Source organism: Carcharhinus amblyrhynchos, chromosome 20 (genome assembly GCF_965287045.1).
Source record: "Carcharhinus amblyrhynchos chromosome 20, sCarAmb.v2.hapA, whole genome shotgun sequence".
In the NCBI taxonomy this organism is placed as follows: domain Eukaryota; kingdom Metazoa; phylum Chordata; class Chondrichthyes; order Carcharhiniformes; family Carcharhinidae; genus Carcharhinus; species Carcharhinus amblyrhynchos.
Window position 1 is genome coordinate 15715651 of NC_137343.1, and position 21134 is coordinate 15736784.

Here is a 21134-nt window from a genome sequence, read left to right on the forward strand (position 1 = left end):
ACTTCATAGAATTCTAATAAATCTGTTAGATCAGGCATGATTTTCCCTTCTAGAAGCCATGCTGACTCTGCTCTTTGCCAATCTGTATGTTTTTCCTTTCGGTTTAATACTATCCTTCACTTCCTTGGTTAGCCATAGTTTATTTATCCCCTTCCCAAAATCCTTCTTCCTCACTGGAATATATCTTTATTCTGAGTCATGAACTATTTTCATAAACATCTGTCATTGTTGACCAACTGTCTTTTCTACTAAACTCCTTTCCCAGTCTGCTCCAACCAACTCTGCCCTCATCCCTTTGTAATTACCCTTACTTAAATTTAGCACAGTTGTTTCTGACCCATTTTCTCGCTCTCAAATTGAATTTTTTAAAAACTTTATTCCAATCCAATCAAGTCAAATTAAAGCCAATTCAGAGTCCCAACAAGTTGGAACATTCCCGATCCAAGCTGACACAACGGGCTCTCACCTCCTGTCTTGGGCTTGACCTACATGACCCAAGCTGATTGGAGTAGGTGTAGCTCCACCTCCAAGGCTTGATCTAATTTGCATCTTAGCCAAAAGGCCGAGATGCTGCTTTAAAAAATTGCTTCAAATGAAGCTGAAATGTAACCTAATGACTTCAACCAAGTGCAGTGTGTCAATACTACACTTGATCTTAGCCAAGAGGCCGAGAAGCAAATCGAATGCTAAATTCCACCAGGTTGTGAACACTGTTTCCTCACAGATCTTTTATTCTGAGATTATTTATTTAAGCTGCATCATTACACATTACCAATAGGTTGATTCCTGATTGGACACAAAAAATTTTGTTCTAGGAAACTATTTCTTCCTCATGGCTACCTTTGCCAATTTGATTTTCCCAATTCACATGCAGATTAAAGTCATGCATGATTAAAATACTGCCTTTTTTAAATGCCCTCATTATCTCCTGATTTATTCTCCACCCTACAGTTTATATACTCATAGGGGCTCCATACACTGTTCCTACCAGTGTCTTCTACTCCTTGTTATTTCTCACCTCCACCCATATGGATTCTACATCTTCTGATCCAAGATCATTTCTTACTTTTTTATTTATTCCATTTGGTACTAACAAAGCTACACTGCCACCCTTTTTTTTCCTGCCTGTCCTTACAAAAAGTCATACACCTTTGAATATGTAGTTCTCAGCTTTGATCATTCTGTAATCATATCTTTCTAATGGCTATAAGATCATATCCATTAACCTCAATTTGTGCTGTCAATTCATTTGTGACAAATGCTTTGTGCTTTAAGTGAAGAAACATTCACTTTACCTTTTCACCTTTTGTTCCTCCCTGGACCTTTCTAGTGGCTGTTTTCTTTTGTTTGTGCACTCTGTCTCTTTCTGTCACACCCTGGATATCATTACCTAAATAGCTGCCTTGCAATGCAGCCATATTGCTTTGCATTGTGAGTAATTTGCTGGTAACAGCCAGTTTTACTTCACCATCACGCCTCCTGATCTCAATGTCTCTAAGCTGTCAGACTGCTTGTCTGACATCCAGTAATGATGAGCAGAAATTACCTCCAATTAAATGAAGGGACAATCGCAAAGTCACTGACTTCAATCCCTGCCACAAATTCCAGACTCTCACCACTGACTCCATTCCTCTCCCTGGTAACTGTCGGAGACTGAATCAGGTTCACAACCTCACTGTCATAGCTGACCTGGAGATGAGCTTTCAATTACATATTTGTGCTTTTACTAAGGCTGCTTACGTCCATCTCCATAACATTACCCAACTATTCCCCTGTTTCACTTTATGGTGTGAAAAACAAATTTGTCACTGAACTGTCACTTTTTATTTTTTGATCATTTATTTAACTCAGAGTAAAACATCCCAAATTCAGTTCCATCTTATTATTTAAAAAAAGGAAATTTACTTCAAATCCCACTGTGGTGGATGGTAACATTCAATACAAATCTGGAGTTAAAAGTTTAATGATGACCATGGTGCCATCGCTGATTGTCAGATCAAACCAACTGGTTCAGTCCTTTAGGGAAGGAAATCTGCCATCCTTACCTGGTATGGCCTACACATGACTCCAGATCCACGGCCAAATGGTTAACTCTTAAATGCCTTCTGAAATGGATGGCAATTATGGATGGGCAATAAATACTGGCCCAGCCAGTGATGCGTGCATCGTGTGAAAGAATAAAGAAAAACTTTAGAAAATACTTCTCGTTCTGGCAATTGAAGACAAGTTGAAATATTGCACAAGTTGAACAGTTATGGGAAGAAAACGCCATTGCTACCTCCAGACATATCCATGCCTAACCAGCCTCTCACATTCTGCACCTACAACTCTGCTAAACACTTCCTAACTCACACCAAATAGCATTCAGCCATTCATTCCTGTACTTCCTGACATACACTGGCTCCTAGTTAAACATTGCCTAGATTTTATAATTCTCATCCTTGTTTTCAAATCCTTCCAAAACCATATATCCGTCACCACCTCCAGCCCCATCACCGTCACCTCCTCCAGCACCACCATCCTTCAAGTTTTCTGCCCTCTTCTAATTCCAACCTCTTCAGCCCCCGTTTTACTTATTCCACCATTATCCCTTCATTTCCCTGGGCCTCTGAGCTCCCTACAACTCTCTTCCCTTCCACCGCTCCTCCTCGAAGGCAATCCTTAAAAACTACCTTTTTGATGAAGTTTTTGATCACCTGACCGAAACTCCCATTTTCTGGCCGGGCCGGGGGTCATTAGTTTATTTCAAAACGCCTCTGCGAAGCTACTTGGGGCTTCTTATTATATTAAAGGTGCTAAGTTGTTATTGCCGATAAACCTCCTAAAACAAACTGTAGGAGAAGATCGTTCTTTCGTTGGTGCTGTTGAATTAATTATTTTGTTTGTTTTCATACTGTTTTGGTTCCGTGAAACGAAGGCACTTCAGCCTGTTTCTGTTCTGTCTCCCAGTGATTGATTGGTTTTGGTCTGTGCTGATGGATTGAAACAATGCTCCGGCACTCCGGGAGTTAACCGATTGCTCTGTCTTCCTGATTATATTTCACCTTAAGATCATTTCCTACACACAAAATATCCATCCGACATCATCAGAAGTCCATGTTGTGGGGAAAAGACAAAGCTTATTAAAGGAAGATAGGCAGCAAGCTGCTTCCTCTCACGTCCCGAGGGGCAATTTCAAGCGCTTTTTAATTACTTAAACATCTCTCCGAAGATTTGTTTTGTTATTAGGAAAACAGACTTATTGCTGAAGTGTCGTTTTCTATTTTTTGCTCATTTATTTGTCAGAAAAACATTCCCAAGTCAGTTCCGTCTTAACATTAAAAAAAGTTTATTTTAAATAAAATATTTGCAAAAGTTAAACTGTTACGAGAAGGAAACAGCAGCTATTCGGTCTGGGGGGTGGTGCAGGCAGATGCTCTTCCATTGTCGATTTGAATCAAAGTGGGACCATATTCAAAGGCTGGAAATAATAATCATAGGACACAGGCAGTTTGTTGTTTGACAATCTGATCCGGTTATCTGCTTCTGTTCCTGGTGTCCCGTTAAGATGCGGGAAATGGACTGTTAGTTGAGGGCACTTGGACATTGTCCGGGTTAAGAACAATTACTCATGAGGCTGAAATATTCAGATACTAAGGTGTCTGTGTGTGGAGATCAGTCATTCGCGAGCAGGGTTCCCTGCATTTCGTTCTTTAAAGTGCCATCAATTCTCTATTCTCCTGGATTGTTTTCTGTACAAGTCAAACTTTGAAAAATGGATACAAACTTTAAACTTTTTTTTACAAAGGCAGGTCTTAAAGGGCCGTTTGGGGACTAGATTCCTGTGTAGCCGGATAAGCAGCAGATGGTTTATGGGTGGGGAGAAACTGGGAACACTGGTGATGAGAAACTCTTAATGTGCACAGAATGTCTTTGAAGATGGTGTTTAAACAGCAGGTGATGTTATTGACGGGAACCAGTTGTTGTGACAAGGAGCTGACATCTTCTGATGGGTGGGTGCCAATCCAAGCAACTTTTGGGGGAATGTACTGGCTTTGGCTCAGTCAATGGCGCTGATAATTTTCACATGCAGTACAACAATGCTGAAGATGGAAGTCCAAAGTCGTTAAATATGCAGTCAGTTCTTGTGCTAACATGTTGTGAGTGACTCAGTGTGGTTCTAAGACACATGGAGCTCCCAACCTAACCCAAACAAACAAAGGAGGCAGCAATCAGAGTTTAGGAACTTCCAGTAACTCAGCTAATAGCTCTAATCATCCCAATGTAGAAACTTGCATTTACATAGCACTTTTAAATACAAAAACATTGCAAGGTAACAAAGAGATATTGGGGGGTGCAACTGAAAATGTGGTTAAAGAGACTGATTTGAAGAGGCTGATGCTCCTAAAGGAGGAGAGAGAAAGCAGAAGAAGATAAAGAATATTAAAGAGGGATTTTCAGAGCTTGGGGCTTGAGCTGAAGGCACAGCCACCAATGGTGGGGTAAAGAAAGGTAAGAAGTCTCACAACACCAGGTTAAAGTCCAATGGGTTTATTTGGTAGCACAAGCCAAACCTGTTGGACTTTAACCTGGTGGTGTGAGACTTCTTACTGCGCTTACCCCAGTGCAACGCCGACATCTCCACATCAGGGTAAAGGAAGTCAAGGAGGCTCTCAAAGAATCATAGAATGTACAGCGCAGAAAGAGGCTATTCGGCCCATCGAGCCTATACCAACAACAATCCCACCCAGGCTCTATCCTCATAACCCCATGTATTTGACCATGTTAATCCCACTGACATTAAGGAGCAATTTAGCATGGCCAATCAACCTAACCCACATGCTTTTGAAGTGTGGAATGAAACTGGAGCACCCGGAGGAAACCCATGCAGACACAAGGGGAACATGCAAACTCCACACAATTACCCAAGGCCAGAATTGAACCCAGGTCCCTGGCACTGAGAAGCAGCAGTGCTAACCATTGTGCGACTGTGCCACCAGAATTGGAGGAAGGAAGGTTGTGGAGATAGGGAGGGGTGAGATCATGGAGGGATTTGAACAGAAGGATGAAAAATTTAAATTTGTGGCATTGGAGACCATTTTGTTTTAATTAGAAAATTTTGGTGATTTTGTTAACTGATCAATGAACTGTTGATATTTACAGCATATCCTCTTATCTTTGCTAAATGTTTACTAATCCATGATCTGTGTTATCCACTGAACTTGCTAAATAAATCATCAAACTATTTGGTAAACTCGTCAACAGCAAACGTGTCACTACATTAATGTGCTGCAAATGAGAAGAAATTCTTGTCATTAATTGCATCTCATTAACAATGCTTTAGTGTTCAAGAGGATGTTTTGAATGGCTGGTGTACTTTAAACAGGAATGCCAAAACCTGGTGTTGTCAGACTTTAAACTGAGTGGGGGCAGGGGAGGTTTTCTTTGTTTATGTACCTCTCAAAAAGCCTATTAGAAATTGAAAAGTTAACTCACAACTGTCGGAAGATAAAATGGGAGCTTTCTTTTCCTTCACATGTTTTCCTCTTTTTCTCTGAAGGCACCAGCTACCATTGGGATTTGTTTGGTACGTTTGTCCAGTACCTCACTGAATTAGTCACTGTTCATGTGTCGGCTCTGATAGTGGGGGATAGCAGGCTTGTTGGCCTCGTAGGCACTTTACAAGTGAAATCAATCCTTTCCTCGTTCAGTGTTCAGGTACACATGCTTTACAATATCAATTTGGATAACAATCAGGTGTGGGAATTTTAGTTGAATTTCTCTTTCCTTGCTCACAACATCGATACACATGTTAGCATCATTGCATTGGTAGTCAGTTAAATCAGGCGGCACAATGGCACAGTGGTGTCCATCTCAGTAGTACTATTGTTGGTGCAGACTCAATGGGTTGAATGGCCTCGTCCTGCATGGTAGGGATTCTATGATTCTATACTAAACCTGCTTACTCAAATGTTAAAACATTCTAAAAGAAAAAGAACAAAGAACAGTAAAGCACAGGAACAGGCCCTTTGGCTCACCAAGCTTGTGTCGATCATACCTAGACCAACTGCCTGTATCCCTCTATTTCTTGCCTGTTCTTGTGCCTATCCAGGTAAGGCTTAAATGTTGCTCATGTAGCTGCTTCAACCACCTGACTTGGCAGTGTATTCCAGACCCCCACCATTCTCTGTGTGAAAAACTTCCTCACACATCTCTACTAAAACTTTCCCTACTTACTTTGAACTTGTGTCCCCTTGTAATTGTCCTTTTTGCCCTGAAAAAAAGCTTCCAAAGCTTCACATATCTATGCCCCTCCTAATTTTACAAACGTCTTTTAGGTTACCCCTCAACGTCTGTCTTTCCAGGGAGAACCTCTCACCTGAGGTGTGGTGATCCTCAGGTTAAATTACCATCAGTCAGCTTTCCCTCTCAATGGGGACAGTAGGTTATGGGACTATGGTGACTTTATCTTTCATAGAGTCCCCAATTTAATGTACAATTTGTGCTAACTACACTGTAGGATTGAGTACTGAAGACTGTTGAACAGAATAAAGACTACTACAAGAATCTCTGAAGGTTCATGGTCAATGCTGCAAATTATTAAAAGGCAATTAAGATGTGTTGGATTAAATTCCTAAGGCATATAAATAGGAAATGAGAAGTACCTAAGTATCCTTGTACAAGGCCTTAATCAAATCTTATTCAGAATACTGTGTCACATCCAGTTTGGTTCTTCTCAAGTGGTTGGCAGTGCCAGGGGTGGTACCTATGGGGGAAACAGGAGCCTGAATGGCAGGCCTTGAAGTGGGCAGGGCCAGGCTAGGGCCCATGAGTGGGCTGTTTGGGAATGGGGGGGAGGACCCACTGCCACTCTGCATATGATTGGTTCGGAGATGGAGGGGCCTCCGTTGCCATTTTGCATGCAATTGGTGGGGCCCGCTGCCCCTCTGATGCAATCAGTGAGGTGGGGAGCGGGCAATTTGTCTAGGTGGCAGAGGGGTGGGGTGATATTTCCGGGTGGGGGCCACTTGTGATTGGCCGTATGCCCTCTGGATATCTAGGGGGTTGCTTTGTCGAGGCCAGCTGCAGCAGCAGATCGCTGACAGATCTCTCTCTCTCAGACCTGTCAGCTCTCTGTTGGTTGCCATTTCACAAGTGCAGACACAGAGGTTTGCACATGCGCAATGGTACCCTCTCCTGCTGCAGCAGCCTTCCTGGCAAGTTAAGCCCCGTCCCCTCCCTCCAGTGGCTAAAAATGGTCTAGTCCATTTTTTCCTACTATGAGTGCCTCAGATATGCAATTTGGACTCACCCAAAAATGGATCTGAATCTCCCATTTTCATGCTAGCTAGGTACTTCAAATTTTTCTCATCAAATTGCCCCCCTCTGGCTTTTCACTTAATGGAGATTGAGGAGATTTCATTCTGTTTTTAGAAATAAAGACTAGATGTGGATATGTTATTTGAGTTGGATCTGCTGAAGAGGATAAGGGACATGAGTAGAAGTTATAGAGCATTGAGCTAGATTGCTCATCAGAAGGCCTATCTTCTGATGGTAGGTTATCTGACTGCTAGACCGAATTGCTGGCTCATACAAGATTTGCAGCTTAGGTTGAATGGCCATGGTAAATTGCCCCTTGGTGTCAAGGGGATTTAGTTGCAATCCAACCCACAATAGAACAATCTATTGATATTTGCTATTAAGGCTTGCAGTTGAATAGTCTTTTGGGCAATGGAATTGCACCATAGTAATCATTGGCTTCATTGAGGAGACAAGAGGCAAAATTATCTCTTATTTGAGAGAAGATAATAACATTGTGGAGGTGGCAATTCCAGTTATGAAGCCTTGACATATCCAGATCCAACATGCAAAGACACATTCAATTAATGTAAATACTGAGTTTCTTTCTGACTGACTGCAGTTGAAAAGTGCAGAAGCTTTCCATTCTCATCTGTCTTAGTTGCCAATTTAAGACTGTCCCTGCAGGACAATTGGGTCCTCACACTTGGGACAGGGGATCCTCAAAACATCACCAATAACTGTAGAAAGATCTTGCTTACTGCAGACATGTGTACACTATCACTGCACATCCTCTCCATCCCATCCCCCAGTAACAAAGTAGATCAAATTTTCCACATGTTTCAGTCTCTCTCCCCTCCCCCACTATTCTACTTGGATGGTGAGATGTGATCCAAAGCAGAAATGCTTTTGAGCAGAGTTAAGAGGAGGTGCATCTTATATCAGTAAATTGAACTTTCTTCTTTACCACTGCTTACCAGCCATCCGCATCTCCTTACAGTGAGGGATAGTTTGATATTATAGCTTAATCACTGCATTAATCAGGTGATTTACAATCAGATCCTATGAATATCAAAAACAATCAAGCGCATGCTTGTGGGCTCTAAATTTGGTTAGGGTGCTAGTAGTTTATTTTAGCACAATTGAAATTGTGAGCTTTGCATATTTTTAAAAAGGATTAAAGCAAACCATGGAATTAAATTAATCTGCTAGAATTTCTCTGTCATGTTTTGCAATATCATTGAGGACAGGATTGGGAATGGCTGAAATATCCCACATCATTAAACAAACCATTGTCAATCCAAGGGAGGATATTTTGGCATAGCTCCGGCATCCCTGAGCAAAAAATTGGGCAGAAACTAGTTGTGCCAAGTTTTTGTCCCATTTCTCTTCCTGTAGCAACTTTCCAACAATACTTCTACTAGCCGCTGGAAGCATGCCTGCACCCCCCAAAAACAGTCTAACCAAAAATATGGTACTGACAGTCATCATCCAACACATTTTCAGCCATTATTGATATATCAATGCTGAACACAAGTACAATCTTCACTAATTAAGCAGGCACACTGATGTCAACACAATTTGACCATTGTACACACTGGACAGTTTACATGAACAAAACCCTAATTAAAACTTGAAATTGACAAAAAAAATTCCTTCAAGAAAAACTATTCATCGTAACATAGGTAAACTGCATAGAAAAGGAAAACTCTGATTTAATCTGCGCTGCTTGTTGCTGTAACTTTCTTCTCTGACAATAATTGCTTGCATAAAAACAGTAACAGCAACAGTAATAGAAGAACTTGAACTCTCATGAAGCTTGTTGGGTTAGCAGATAAAACAAACAATTTGCATTTACCCAGCGCCTTTAAAGAAGTAAAAAGGTGCTTCAGAGGAATATTACCAAATACCAAACATAAAACTGCTTTAAATTAGCTGCACTTGTACTGCTTGTTTTATGTAATTTACTTAGAAGTGCACTTTAACAAGGTGCAAACTGCTCACTGAAAATAGAAACCTGAAGTAGCCATACTGCTTAACATACTGTAGGCATTGACTTTGTAATTGACAGTAATGGCAATGGCAATTGATTAGAGCTCAACACCAGTTCCCCACAAGGCTGTGCTTTCAGCCCCCTACTATACTCCTTATACACCTATGACTGTGTGGTCAAATTCCCCTCCAATCTGATTTTCAAGTTTGCTAACAACACCACTGCAGTGGGTTGGATTTCAAACAATGACAAGACAGAGTACAGGAATGAGATAGAGAATCTGGTGAACTGGTGCAGCAACAATAATCTCTCTGTCAATGTCAACAAAATGAAGGAGATTGTCATCAGCTTCAGGAAGCGTAAAAGAGAACATGCTCCTGTCTACGTCAATGAGGATGAAGTAGAAAGGGTCAAGAGCTTCAAGTTTTTAGGTGTTCAGATCACTAACAACCTGCCCTGATCCCCCGATGCCAACACGATAGTCAGGAAAGTCCACCAATACCTCTACTTTCTCAGAAGACTAAGGAAGTTTGGCATATCAGCTACGACTCTCAACAACCTTTACAGATGCACCATAGAAAGCATTCTTTCTGGCTGTATCACAGCTTGGTATGGCTCCTGCTCTGCCCAAGATCACAGGAACTACAAAAGGTCATGAATGTAGCCCAATCCTTATGCAGACCAGCCTCCCATCCATTGACTCTGTCTACACTTCCCGCTGCCTTGGCAAAGCAGCCAGCATAATTAAAGACCCCACGCACCCCAGACATTCTCTCTTCCACCTTCTTCCTTCGGGAAAAAGATACAAAAGTCTGAAGTCACTCACCATCCGACTCAAGAACAGCTTCTTTCTTGCTGCTGTCAGACTTTTGAATGGACTTACCTTGCATTAAGCTGATCTTTCTCGACATCCTAGCTATGACTGTAACATTACCTCTCGTTTCCTTCTCTATGAGCGGTGTGTTTTGTCTGTGTATTGCACAAGAAACAATACTTTTCACTGTAAGTTAATAATGTGACAATAATAAATCAAATTAAATCAAATCAAATATCTGACCAATTTAAACATGAGTAGGCTAAGTCATCACAATTGTAACATACAGAAACAGGAAACCTCCAGGCTCAGAGACATTATTCTTCAGTAGTATCACAAAGCAGGTAAATGTGAATCATGCATTGGCAGTCTTCTGTCTTGTAACATGATGCTTTGCACTGTGGTGGTCAACTCTGTGTTGAAATTGCCTGATGTGGCTCAGGAGCCCCGTTCTCCTTTGGCAGTCTCTGCTCAATTTGCTGCTGAGGAAGACAGTGGGATGAGAAGGTGTACAATTTGCTGGCCTCTGTTTCCTCTGGACCCTCTTCTCAGCCAGTTGAACTCTCCTGCTCACCTCTTCCAATGCTGTTCTGATAGTCAGACTCCAGGAGTCACAGCCATTAGCGTCAGTGCTAATGTTTGGCAAGTTCATATCTCATTTGCAGGTGTCCTTTTAGCCAAGGAATTTGTGATCTAGTGGCCAGTTTACCGTATTTCAGGTCCTTGGGAATCAGGCCAATATCGTGGTCAAGCCAGCGCAAGCATCGTTGGCTCAACAATGAGTGGATACTGGTGGAATGAGCACACTCCAGGACCTCTGAGTTAGTCACCATATCTTGCCAAGACATGCCAAGGATATGCCTCATATACCTCAAACAGCGAAGGTGGAAACTGTTCTGCCTTTTCTCCTGCCTGGCATATGTTGTCCAGGTCTTACCACAGTAGAGGAGTGTGCTATGGACACAGGCTTGGTGTTCTCAGTCAGACTGCTGTTGTCCCACATTCTTTTATTCAGCTTGAACAAACAGCTTCAGCTTTTACAATGCATGTTAAGTTTATTTATTAGTAAGGCTGCAATGAAGTTACTGTGAAATTCATGTGTTGGTTTAAATATTGAGTAAACTAGCCATAACAGAATTTAGACATGTGAATCTAATAACAGCTTCTAGTGTCACATGCTGAGTGATGATTGAATGGCAACCACCTGGATCATAGCATTTGCCTTACTGATGCTGATGGTCAAATCAAACTCATTACAGGTGTGACAGAATCTGTCCACTTACCGCTTAAGCTCAGAATGGAACATTAGTGTAGCATCGTCTGCATAGATCAACATTCTGATGAAAACTTGGAGCATTTTCTCTTGGATCTCATGCAAGCAAGATTTAACAGCTTTCTGTCAGCTTTGACATGCAAATGCAAACCCTCTGCAGATGACCTGAAGGCATATGATAGCAGCAAAGAGAAAATGCCATAGAGTGTTGGAGTTCTGATGTTGTCCCATTGTAGCTGACCTTACCCACCATGTTGTCATGGAAAGAGATCACACTGAACAGCTTTGGCAGACAGCTAATTTTTTCCAGCATCTTAAACACAGCATCTCTGCTGGCACTGGTGAATGCTTTGGCGAAAGTGCTGAAGGCAATATATAGTAATCTCCTTTCTCTTGTAACTGCTGGCCGAAGAACATAAGAACATAAGAACATAAGAAATAGGAGCAGGAGTAGGCCATCTGGCCCTTCCAGCCTGCCCCGCCATTCAATAAGATCATGGCTGATCTGTCGTGGCTCAGTTCCACTTTCCGGTCCTCTCCCCATAACCCTTAATCCCCTCTCTTATCAAAAACCCATCAACCCGCTTCTTGAAAATATTTAGCGAGGCAGCCTCCACCACTTCAACGGGTAGAGAATTCCAGAGATTCACCACCCTTTGAGTGAAGAAGTTCCTCCTCAACTCCGTTCTAAAACGCCCCCCCTTTATCTTGAGGCTGTGCCCCCTAGTCCTAGTGTCTTTTTTGAGCGGGAAGAGTCTCTCCACCTCTATCCTATCCATCCCATTCATCATCTTATACGTCTCAATGAGATCTCCCCTCATTCTTCTAAACTCCAACGAGTACAAGCCTAGTTTATTCAGCCTCTCCTCATAGCTCAACCCCCTCAACTCCGGTATCAGCCTATTAAACCTCCTCTGCACTCCCTCCAAGGCCAAAATATCTTTGCGCAGGTGCGGCGCCCAAAACTGCACACAGTACTCCAGCTGCGGCCTCACCAATGCCCTATACAGCTGCAGCAAGACCTCCCTACTTTTATATTCAATCCCCTTCGCTATGAAGGCCAGCATCCCATTCGCCTTCCTGACCACCTGCTGCACCTGCAAGCTGGGTTTTTGTGACTCATGCACAAGGACCCCGAGGTCCCTCTGCACCGTCGCCTGCTGCAGTTTTTCGCCCCGTAAGTAATAGTCCTTCCTACCATTCTTCCTACCAAAGTGGACCACCTCACACCTGCCAACATTAAATTCCATTTGCCATTTCCTGGCCCATTCGCCCAGCCTATCTAGATCCTTCTGCAGACTCTCCACACCCTCCGCACAATTTGCCGTTCCCCCAATCTTGGTGTCATCTGCAAATTTTGACACCCTACACTCAGTTCCCTCCTCCAGATCATCTATATAAATGGTAAAAAGCTGAGGCCCCAGCACCGACCCCTGGGGCACTCCACTAGTCACCATCCGCCAATCCGAATAGCACCCGTTGACCCCCACTCTCTGCCTCCTATTTGACAACCAATCCTCTATCCACGCTAACACCCTACCCCCAACTCCAAGTCCCCTGACCTTCTGCAATAACCTCTTATGAGGTACTTTGTCAAACGCCTTCTGAAAATCCAGAAAGACCACATCCACCGGCTCTCCTCTATCGACCGCCCTAGACACATCCTCATAGAACTCCAGTAAATTTGTCAGACACGACTTCCCTTTAATGAAACCGTGCTGCGTCTGCTCTATCAAGCAATTCCCTTCAAGATGCCTCGCAATTTCCTCCTTAATGACGGATTCTAACATTTTACCTACCACAGACGTTAAACTAACCGGCCTATAATTCCCGGCCTTTTGCCTGGCACCCTTCTTAAACAACGGCGTAACATTAGCCGTTTTCCAATCTTCCGGCACTTCCCCGGAATCCAGCGATGTCTAGAAAATAACCACCAATGCATCCACTATAACCTCCGCCATTTCTTTCAGAACCCTCGGATGCATTTCATCCGGTCCTGGGGACTTGTCCACAATCAGTCCCTCCAGTCTGTCGAGCACCGCCTCTCTAGTAACAGCAATGTCATTAAGACCCTCCAGTCCTACCACCTTTCCATCGCTAACACCCGGCAAATTATTCACGTCCTCCTCCATGAAGACAGAAACAAAAAAGTTATTCAATACCTTAGCCATATCCCCATCCCCTACCACTAGGTCCCCTTTCTCATCCTCTAAAGGAAGATCATATCAGTTGTAGATTTTCCAGCTCTGAAATCATAATGGGATTTGAGGTGGATATGTTTGAAATCAGAATCAGTTTTACTGTTTTAATTGCCCAATGAGACTGTTGATTTTTTATTGCCCCTTTTGTGTTACTGCTAAAAACAAATTTCACACAACCAACCCTTCAGGTCTATTCAATCCAGTGTCCCATTGCCTTTTAAGAACATAAGAACGTAAGAAATAGGAGCAGGAGTAGGCCATCTGGCCCTTCGAGCCTGCCCTGCCATTCAGTAAGATCATGGCTGATCTGTCGTGGCTCAGTTCCACATTCCTGCCCTCTCCCCATAACCCTTAATCCCCTCTCTTATCAAAAACCCATCAACCCGCATCTTAAAAATATTTAGCAAGGTAGCCTCCACCACTTCAACGGGCAGAGAATTCCAGAGATTCACCACCCTTTGAGTGAAGAAATTCTTCCTCAACTCCATTCTAAACCACCCCCCCTTTATCTTGAGGCTGTGCCCCCTAGTCCTACTGACTTTCTGAGCAGGAAGAGTCTCTCCACCTCTATCCTATCCATCCCATTCATCATCTTATACGTCTCAATGAGATCTCCCCTCTTTAGTATGTCATTATTATGTTATTTCATTTTCTTCAGAATATTTGTCCAATATAACCTTGAAGTGCAACAGGGTGGCACAGTAGTTAGCACTCCCGCCTCATAGCACCAGGGACCTGGGTTCGATCCTGGCTTGGGTCACTGTTTGTGTGGAGTTTGCATGTTCTCCCCATGCCTGTGCAGGTTTTCTTGGATGCTCTGGTTTCCTTCCACAGTCTAAAAGGTGTGCTAGTTGGTGCATTGACCTAAACAGGTGCCGGAGTATGGAATTTCACAGTAACTTAATTGTACTGTTAATGTAAGCCTTACTTGTGACTAATAAATAAACTTCATTTTAAGTACTTGGCCCTATGATCTCCTTTGGTATGCTATTCCAAATATTTAGCCACCTTTCAATGATGCAATGCTTTGTCATGTCCCTGAAACTACCTCATATCAGTTCTGGTCTTGTCCCCTTGACATGCTATACTGTATGAGAACAAATATTGTAGCTGTCAAATAGCAACATCCTGATCTCAGTGTGCAAGCTCACAAGGTCCCAGATGGTTTTTTGCACCAATGCAAATACACCCCAATATGAATCTGAGAATTTTGCAGAATAAAATTATGGAAGATAACTACACTGGGGCAATCTTGAGCCCATACTCACGATCCGTGGGATTGGCATCGGGGGCCCAAGATCCAGTGAAACTTGGGAATCACAAATCTCGCCGGTAGGATAGTCAATTCCGATCTTCACAGCCCCTCACCGGCAACATAATCAGGTTCACCCCCATAATGGGCAAGAACATGATTTACATCTAAAAAATACATTTCAGTATAATTAAAGACCCTTCTCACCAGATCTTCCCCCTTCACTAAATTTCTGTACCTCGTCACATGACATCACAGCTTTGAGGTTTACAACAGGTTCACTCAGATGTGAACCTGTCATGGAGAATTCCCCCCTCCCTCCCCATGGATGCAAAGATGAATATAGTCTCTGGGGAGAGGGGCATGCACAGTAAAAAGTCTGACAACACCAGGTTTTAGTCCAACCGATTTATTTGATAGTAAACTCACAAGCTTTCGAGGTTTCCCTCTTCGTCAGGTGAATGGAGAGTTCTGGCCTCAGACAGAGCATATAAAGCACAGACAGTTTAGAGATTACTGATTAGAATGCGAATCTTTACACCTAACCTGCTGTTCAAGTCCTAAAGTGGCTGACAATGTGTGTGGAAGGAGCACTGATCACAGGTTAAAGAGATGTGTATTGTCTCCAGACAGCACAGTGAGTGAGGTTTTGCAAACCCAGGCAAGTCATGGGGGTTACAGATAGTGCGACATGAACCCAAGATCCCTGTTGAGACCGTCCTCATGTGTGTGGAACCTGGCTATCAGTCTCTGCTCAGCGACTGCGCTGTCGTGAACAGGAAGGGAACAGTCTTGCCTGGTGATTGTCGAGCGATGTTCATTCATCCGTTGTCGTAGCGTCTGCATGGTCTCCCCAATGTACCATGCTTCGGGACATCCTTTCTTGCAACGTATCAGGTAGACAATGTTGGCCGAGTTGCAAGAGTATTTACCGTGTACCTGGTGGATGGTATTCTCACGTGTGATGATGGTATCCATGTCGATGATCCGGCATGTCTTGCAGAGGTTGCTGTGGCAAGGTTGTGTGGTGTTGTGGTCACTGTTCTCCTGAAGACTGGGTAGTTTGCTGCGAACAATGGTCTGTTTGAGGTTGTGTGGTTGTCTGAAGGCAAGAAGTGGGGGTGTGGGGATGGCCCTGGCGAGATGTTCGTCTTCATCAATGATATGTTGAAGACTCTGGAGAAGATGTCGTAGCTTCTCCGCTCCAGGGAAGTACTGGACGACGAAGGGTACTCTGTCCACTGTGTCCCGTGTTTGTCTTCTGAGGAGATCGGTGCGTTTTTTCGCTGTGGCGCATCGGAACTGTCAATCTATGAGTCGAGCGCCATATCCTGTTCTTATGAGGGCATTTTTCAGCGTCTGGAGGTGTCTGTCACGATCCTCCTCATCTGAGCAAATCCTGTGTATACAGAGGGCTTGCTCATAGGGAATGGCTTCTTTAACATGTTTAGGGTGGAAGCTGGAGAAGTGGAACATTGTGAGATTGTCTGTGGGCTTGCGGTACAGTGAGGTGCTGAGGTGACCGTCCTTAATGGAGATGCATGTGTCCAAGAATGCAACTGATTCTGGGGAATAGTCCATGGTGAGTCTGATGGTGGGGTGGAATTTGTTGATATCATCATATAGTTGTTTCAGTGATTGTTCACCATGAGGCCAAAGGAAGAAAATGTCATCGATGTATCTAGTGTATAGCATCGGTTGAAGATTCTGTGCACAATCTGATCAAGACCTTTGATCCGGACCTTCAGAGCACCCTCCATGCTCTCATTCCACGTACTCCCCGCATTGGAGATCTCTACTGCCTCCCAAAGATACACAAGGCAAACACACCTGGCTGTTCCATCGTATCGGGCAATGGGACTCTGTGTGAGAACCTCTCCGGCATCCTGGGCATCCTGAGGGCATCCTGAAACCCACTGTACAAAGAACCCCCAGCTTTTGTCGCGACACTACGGACTTCCTACAGAAACTCAGCACACATGGAGCAGTTGAACCAGGGACACTCCTCGTCACAATGGATGTCTCGGCGCTCTACACCAACATCCCCCACAACGATGGCATTGCTGCGACTGCCTCAGTACTCAATGCTGACAACTGCCAGTTTCCAGATGCAATTTTACAACTCATCCGCTTTATCCTGGACCACAATGTCTTCACCTTCAACAACCAGTTTTTCATCCAGACACACGGAACAACCATGGGGACCAAATTTGCACCTCAAGATGCCAACATCTTCATGCACAGGTTCGAACAAGACTTCTTCACTGCACAGAATCTTCACCTGATGCTATACACTAGATACATCAATGACATTTTCTTCCTTTGGCCTCATGGTGAACAATCACTGAAACAACTATATGATGATATCAACAAATTCCACCCCACCATCAGACTCACCATGGACTATTCCCCAGAATCAGTTGCATTCTTGGACACATGCATCTCCATTAAGGACGGTCACCTCAGCACCTCACTGTACCGCAAGCCCACAGACAATCTCACAATGCTCCACTTCTCCAGCTTCCACCCTAAACATGTTAGAGAAGCCATTCCCTATGGACAAGCCCTCCGTATACACAGGATTTGCTCAGATGAGGAGGATCGTGACAGACACCTCCAGACGCTGAAAAATGCCCTCATAAGAACAGGATATGGCGCTCGACTCATAGATCGACAGTTCCGATGCGCCACAGCGAAAAAACGCACCGATCTCCTCAGAAGACAAACACGGGACACAGTGGACAGAGTACCCTTCGTCGTCCAGTACTTCCCCGGAGCGGAGAAGCTACGACATCTTCTCCGGAGTCTTCAACATATCATTGATGAAGACGAACATCTCGCCAGGGCCATCCCCACACCCCCGCTTCTTGCCTTCAGACAACCACACAACCTCAAACAGACCATTGTTCGCAGCAAACTACCCAGCAAACACCCCCACTTCTTGCCTTCAGACAACCACACAACCTCAAACAGACCATTGTTCGCAGCAAACTACCCAGTCTTCAGGAGAACAGTGACCACAACACCACACAACCTTGCCACAGCAACCTCTGCAAGACATGCCGGATCATCGACATGGATACCATCATCACACGTGAGAATACCATCCACTAGGTACACGGTAAATACTCTTGCAACTCGGCCAACATTGTCTACCTGATACGTTGCAAGAAAGGATGTCCCGAAGCATGGTACATTGGGGAGACCATGCAGACGCTACGACAACGGATGAATGAACATCGCTCGACAATCACCAGGCAAGACTGTTCCCTTCCTGTTCACGACAGCGCAGAGTCGCTGAGCAGAGACTGATAGCCAGGTTCCACACACATGAGGACGGTCTCAACAAGGGATCTTGGGTGCATGTCGCACTATCTGTAACCCCCATGACTTGCCTGGGTTTGCAAAACCTCACTCACTGTGCTGTCTGGAGACAATACACATCTCTAACCTGTGATCAGTGCTCCGTCCACACACATTGTCAGCCACTTTAGGACTTGAACAGCAGGTTAGGTGTAAAGATTCGCATTCTAATCAGTAATCTCTAAACTGTCTGTGCTTTATATGCTCCGTCCAAGGCCAGAACTCTCCATTCACCTGACGAAGAAGGAAACCTCGAAAGCTTGTGAGTTTACTATCAAATAAATCGGTTGGACTAAAACCTGGTGTTGTCAGACTTTTTACTGTGTTTACCCCAGTCCAACGCCGGCACATCCATATCATGACTACTATCGAGAGGGGCATGGCCAGAGAGTGCCCTGGCACTGCCCCTGACATAGATAAGGTAGATGGTCAACATCTTTTCCCAAAGGAAGGGAATTCTAAAACTAGAGGGCACAGGTTTAAGGTGAGAGGGGAGAGATACAGAAGGGTCCAGACAGACAATTTTTTTATGAAGAGAGTGGCAAGTGTTTGGAACGAGCTGCCAGAGGTGAGTATAATTTCTTCTTTTCAAAAGCAATTAGATAATTACATGGGTAAGATTGGTACAGAGGGATACAGGCCAAATGCAGGCAATGGTAAAAACTGGGCGGCATGGACAAGTTGGACCGTAGGGTTTCCTTGCTTTTCCATGCTGGAAACCTCAAGGACTCTATGGCACAAGTTGGCATTGCCACATTGGCACTGTGCCAGCCTGGCACTGCCAACTTGTGTCAGGGAGCATTGCTGGGGCGAACCCTAGTGAGAACCTCATGATGGTAGGCATGTTTGTGTAGCAAGATGAGAGAGAGAGAGTGTTCAATGAGGGGGAGGAATGCTAATGACTACAGAGAGAGCAAGAGAGAGAGGGAGATGCTGGCATTAGTAGGGTGGGAAGGGAGAGACAGATGGCAGCATTGATGGGGGTGAGAAGGGGAGAGAGAGAGATGCTGGCATTGATGGAGATGGAAGGGGGAGAGAGATGTCGACATTGATAAGGCTGTGGAGAGAGATGCCAGCATTGATAGGGGTGGAAGGGAAGAGAGATGATGTCGTTGATGAAGGTGACAGGGGAGAGAGATGTTGGCATTGATGAAGGTGGTAGGGGGAGAGAGATGTCGGCATTGACGGGGGTGGGGAGAAAGATGTTGATGGGGGTGGGATGGGAGAGAGATGCCGGTGTTGATGAGATGGGTGAGAGGGGAGAGAGTTGATGGAATTGAGGGGGATGGGAGGGGGAGAGGGTTTGAGGGGAGTGGGACGGGAGAGGGATGCCAGCATTAATGGAGGTGGGAGGTACCAGCATTGATAATGGGGCAAAGATGCTGGTGTTGATTGGGGAGGGATGGGGGAGCCACTGAGGCTTGCGTGGTGGGGGATTATTACTTGGTCTCATCAGGGTGCCCTAATCTCTAAATATGCTTTACCGGCACGTTTAGGCCCTGCTCCTCAAAATGACGTGGAGATGCTGGTGTTGGACTTTAACCTGGTGTTGTGAGACCTCATAATGACAGCATGAAACATTCCCCCTGTATTTTTTGACAAAGTTTATTAAGATCTGATGAGAGAACCTGCCTGTTATCTGGGGAGAAACACTGGTTTTCAGTCAGACCCTTTTTTGGTAAAATTCATATCCCTGCAATCGAGGTAAACAGACTGTACACAGTACATTTGGTGAGCTGGGGGTTTAAAGTGTGATATTGAGAACATGCATGGGTTGAGAATGCAATTCAGAAGTGAAATTTGATTATCTTTTGTCTCAACATAAGAAGCACCAAAATGAAAGTAGAAAGCGTTAAAAGAGTTCTGCAAGATAGCAGCTTGTTTGTTCTCTGTAAAGATACAGTAACCATAAAATGCCCCATGAAATGAAAATGTGAGTATTGGCGACAGCTTTGGTCAAATGAGGAATCTGGACAAAAGAAGTATTCACTTAGCAGAGAGGTGCAAAGCCTCATCTAACACCCATTAACAGAGTGAAATTGTGAACTGAAACTGCTAAATTTGTTACTTACTTCACACTTAGTTACAATTATCAGACTTCTAAAAGCCGTTAAAGCACTCCTTCCCCCTATTGTGGCTCAATAATTAAAAATCTGGCCTGGTGTTGCACTAAAACCACTGAGGGTAAATATTCAAGGTCCCAGGTCTGTGCTGAATTAACTAATTCAACCAGAGTAGCATTTGAAATGCTACAATTGTCGTTAGGAGGTAGAGGGAAAAATCATGCAAAATTCCTGCTCATCCCTGTTCAGTTATCCATTGCTGGAAAACTTCAGGGTATTTGCTGATAACTTCATACAGCCTGTCATGCCTGGCCTGAAAAGCCCCAACCAGGTCAGCCTGATCCGCGAGAGCCAATGTATCCCATAAGGTCCTTGTGCTGCGCTCCCCACCACCTCCCCCCCCCCCAACCCCCCATCCCCCACCCTTACAATGATAAGTGGGAATCAGGCTGATTACTTTCTGTAAGTCACCGGAGACTTTGTGGTGCCCCTTATTCGCAATGGTTTCTCTGTGTAGGTGGCTAGTATGACCTTCATGTCTTCTAAATTCAGGAGCTGAATACCAGTTCAGAGGTGATTGTATATCTGCTCCCCAGTAATGGAGACCACAGCTCCGTGTCCAGCTCCATTTTCAATCGATGATCATTTACTAGCAGCTCCACCATTATAGGGACGAACTTTGTCATGAAAATGTGATTTAGTTATATTGTCCCTGTTTCTTGCAGTGGGTGTACCTGCATGGTACAGTCCATTGTTGGCCTCAGCTTCTTCCCTGAACAGCAGGCTATTCCTATAACTGAGCCCTGGCTATGCCCTTTGACACTGCATGCAACTGTCCTTCATCTGGCATCTACAAAGTTCTGGGACATGTTCCCTAGTATTCTTGAGGCTGTCACT

General features: G+C 44.2%; 1 non-coding gene across 1 annotated transcript; it reads right to left on the reverse strand.

Moving 5' to 3' along the window:
- Positions 1-486: 486 nt before the first annotated feature.
- On the reverse strand, positions 487-679 carry LOC145356223 (U2 spliceosomal RNA). Its single transcript, XR_013889090.1, has one exon. It is a non-coding gene; the product is annotated as a U2 spliceosomal RNA (small nuclear RNA).
- Between the last annotated feature and the right edge of the window lie 20455 nt (positions 680-21134).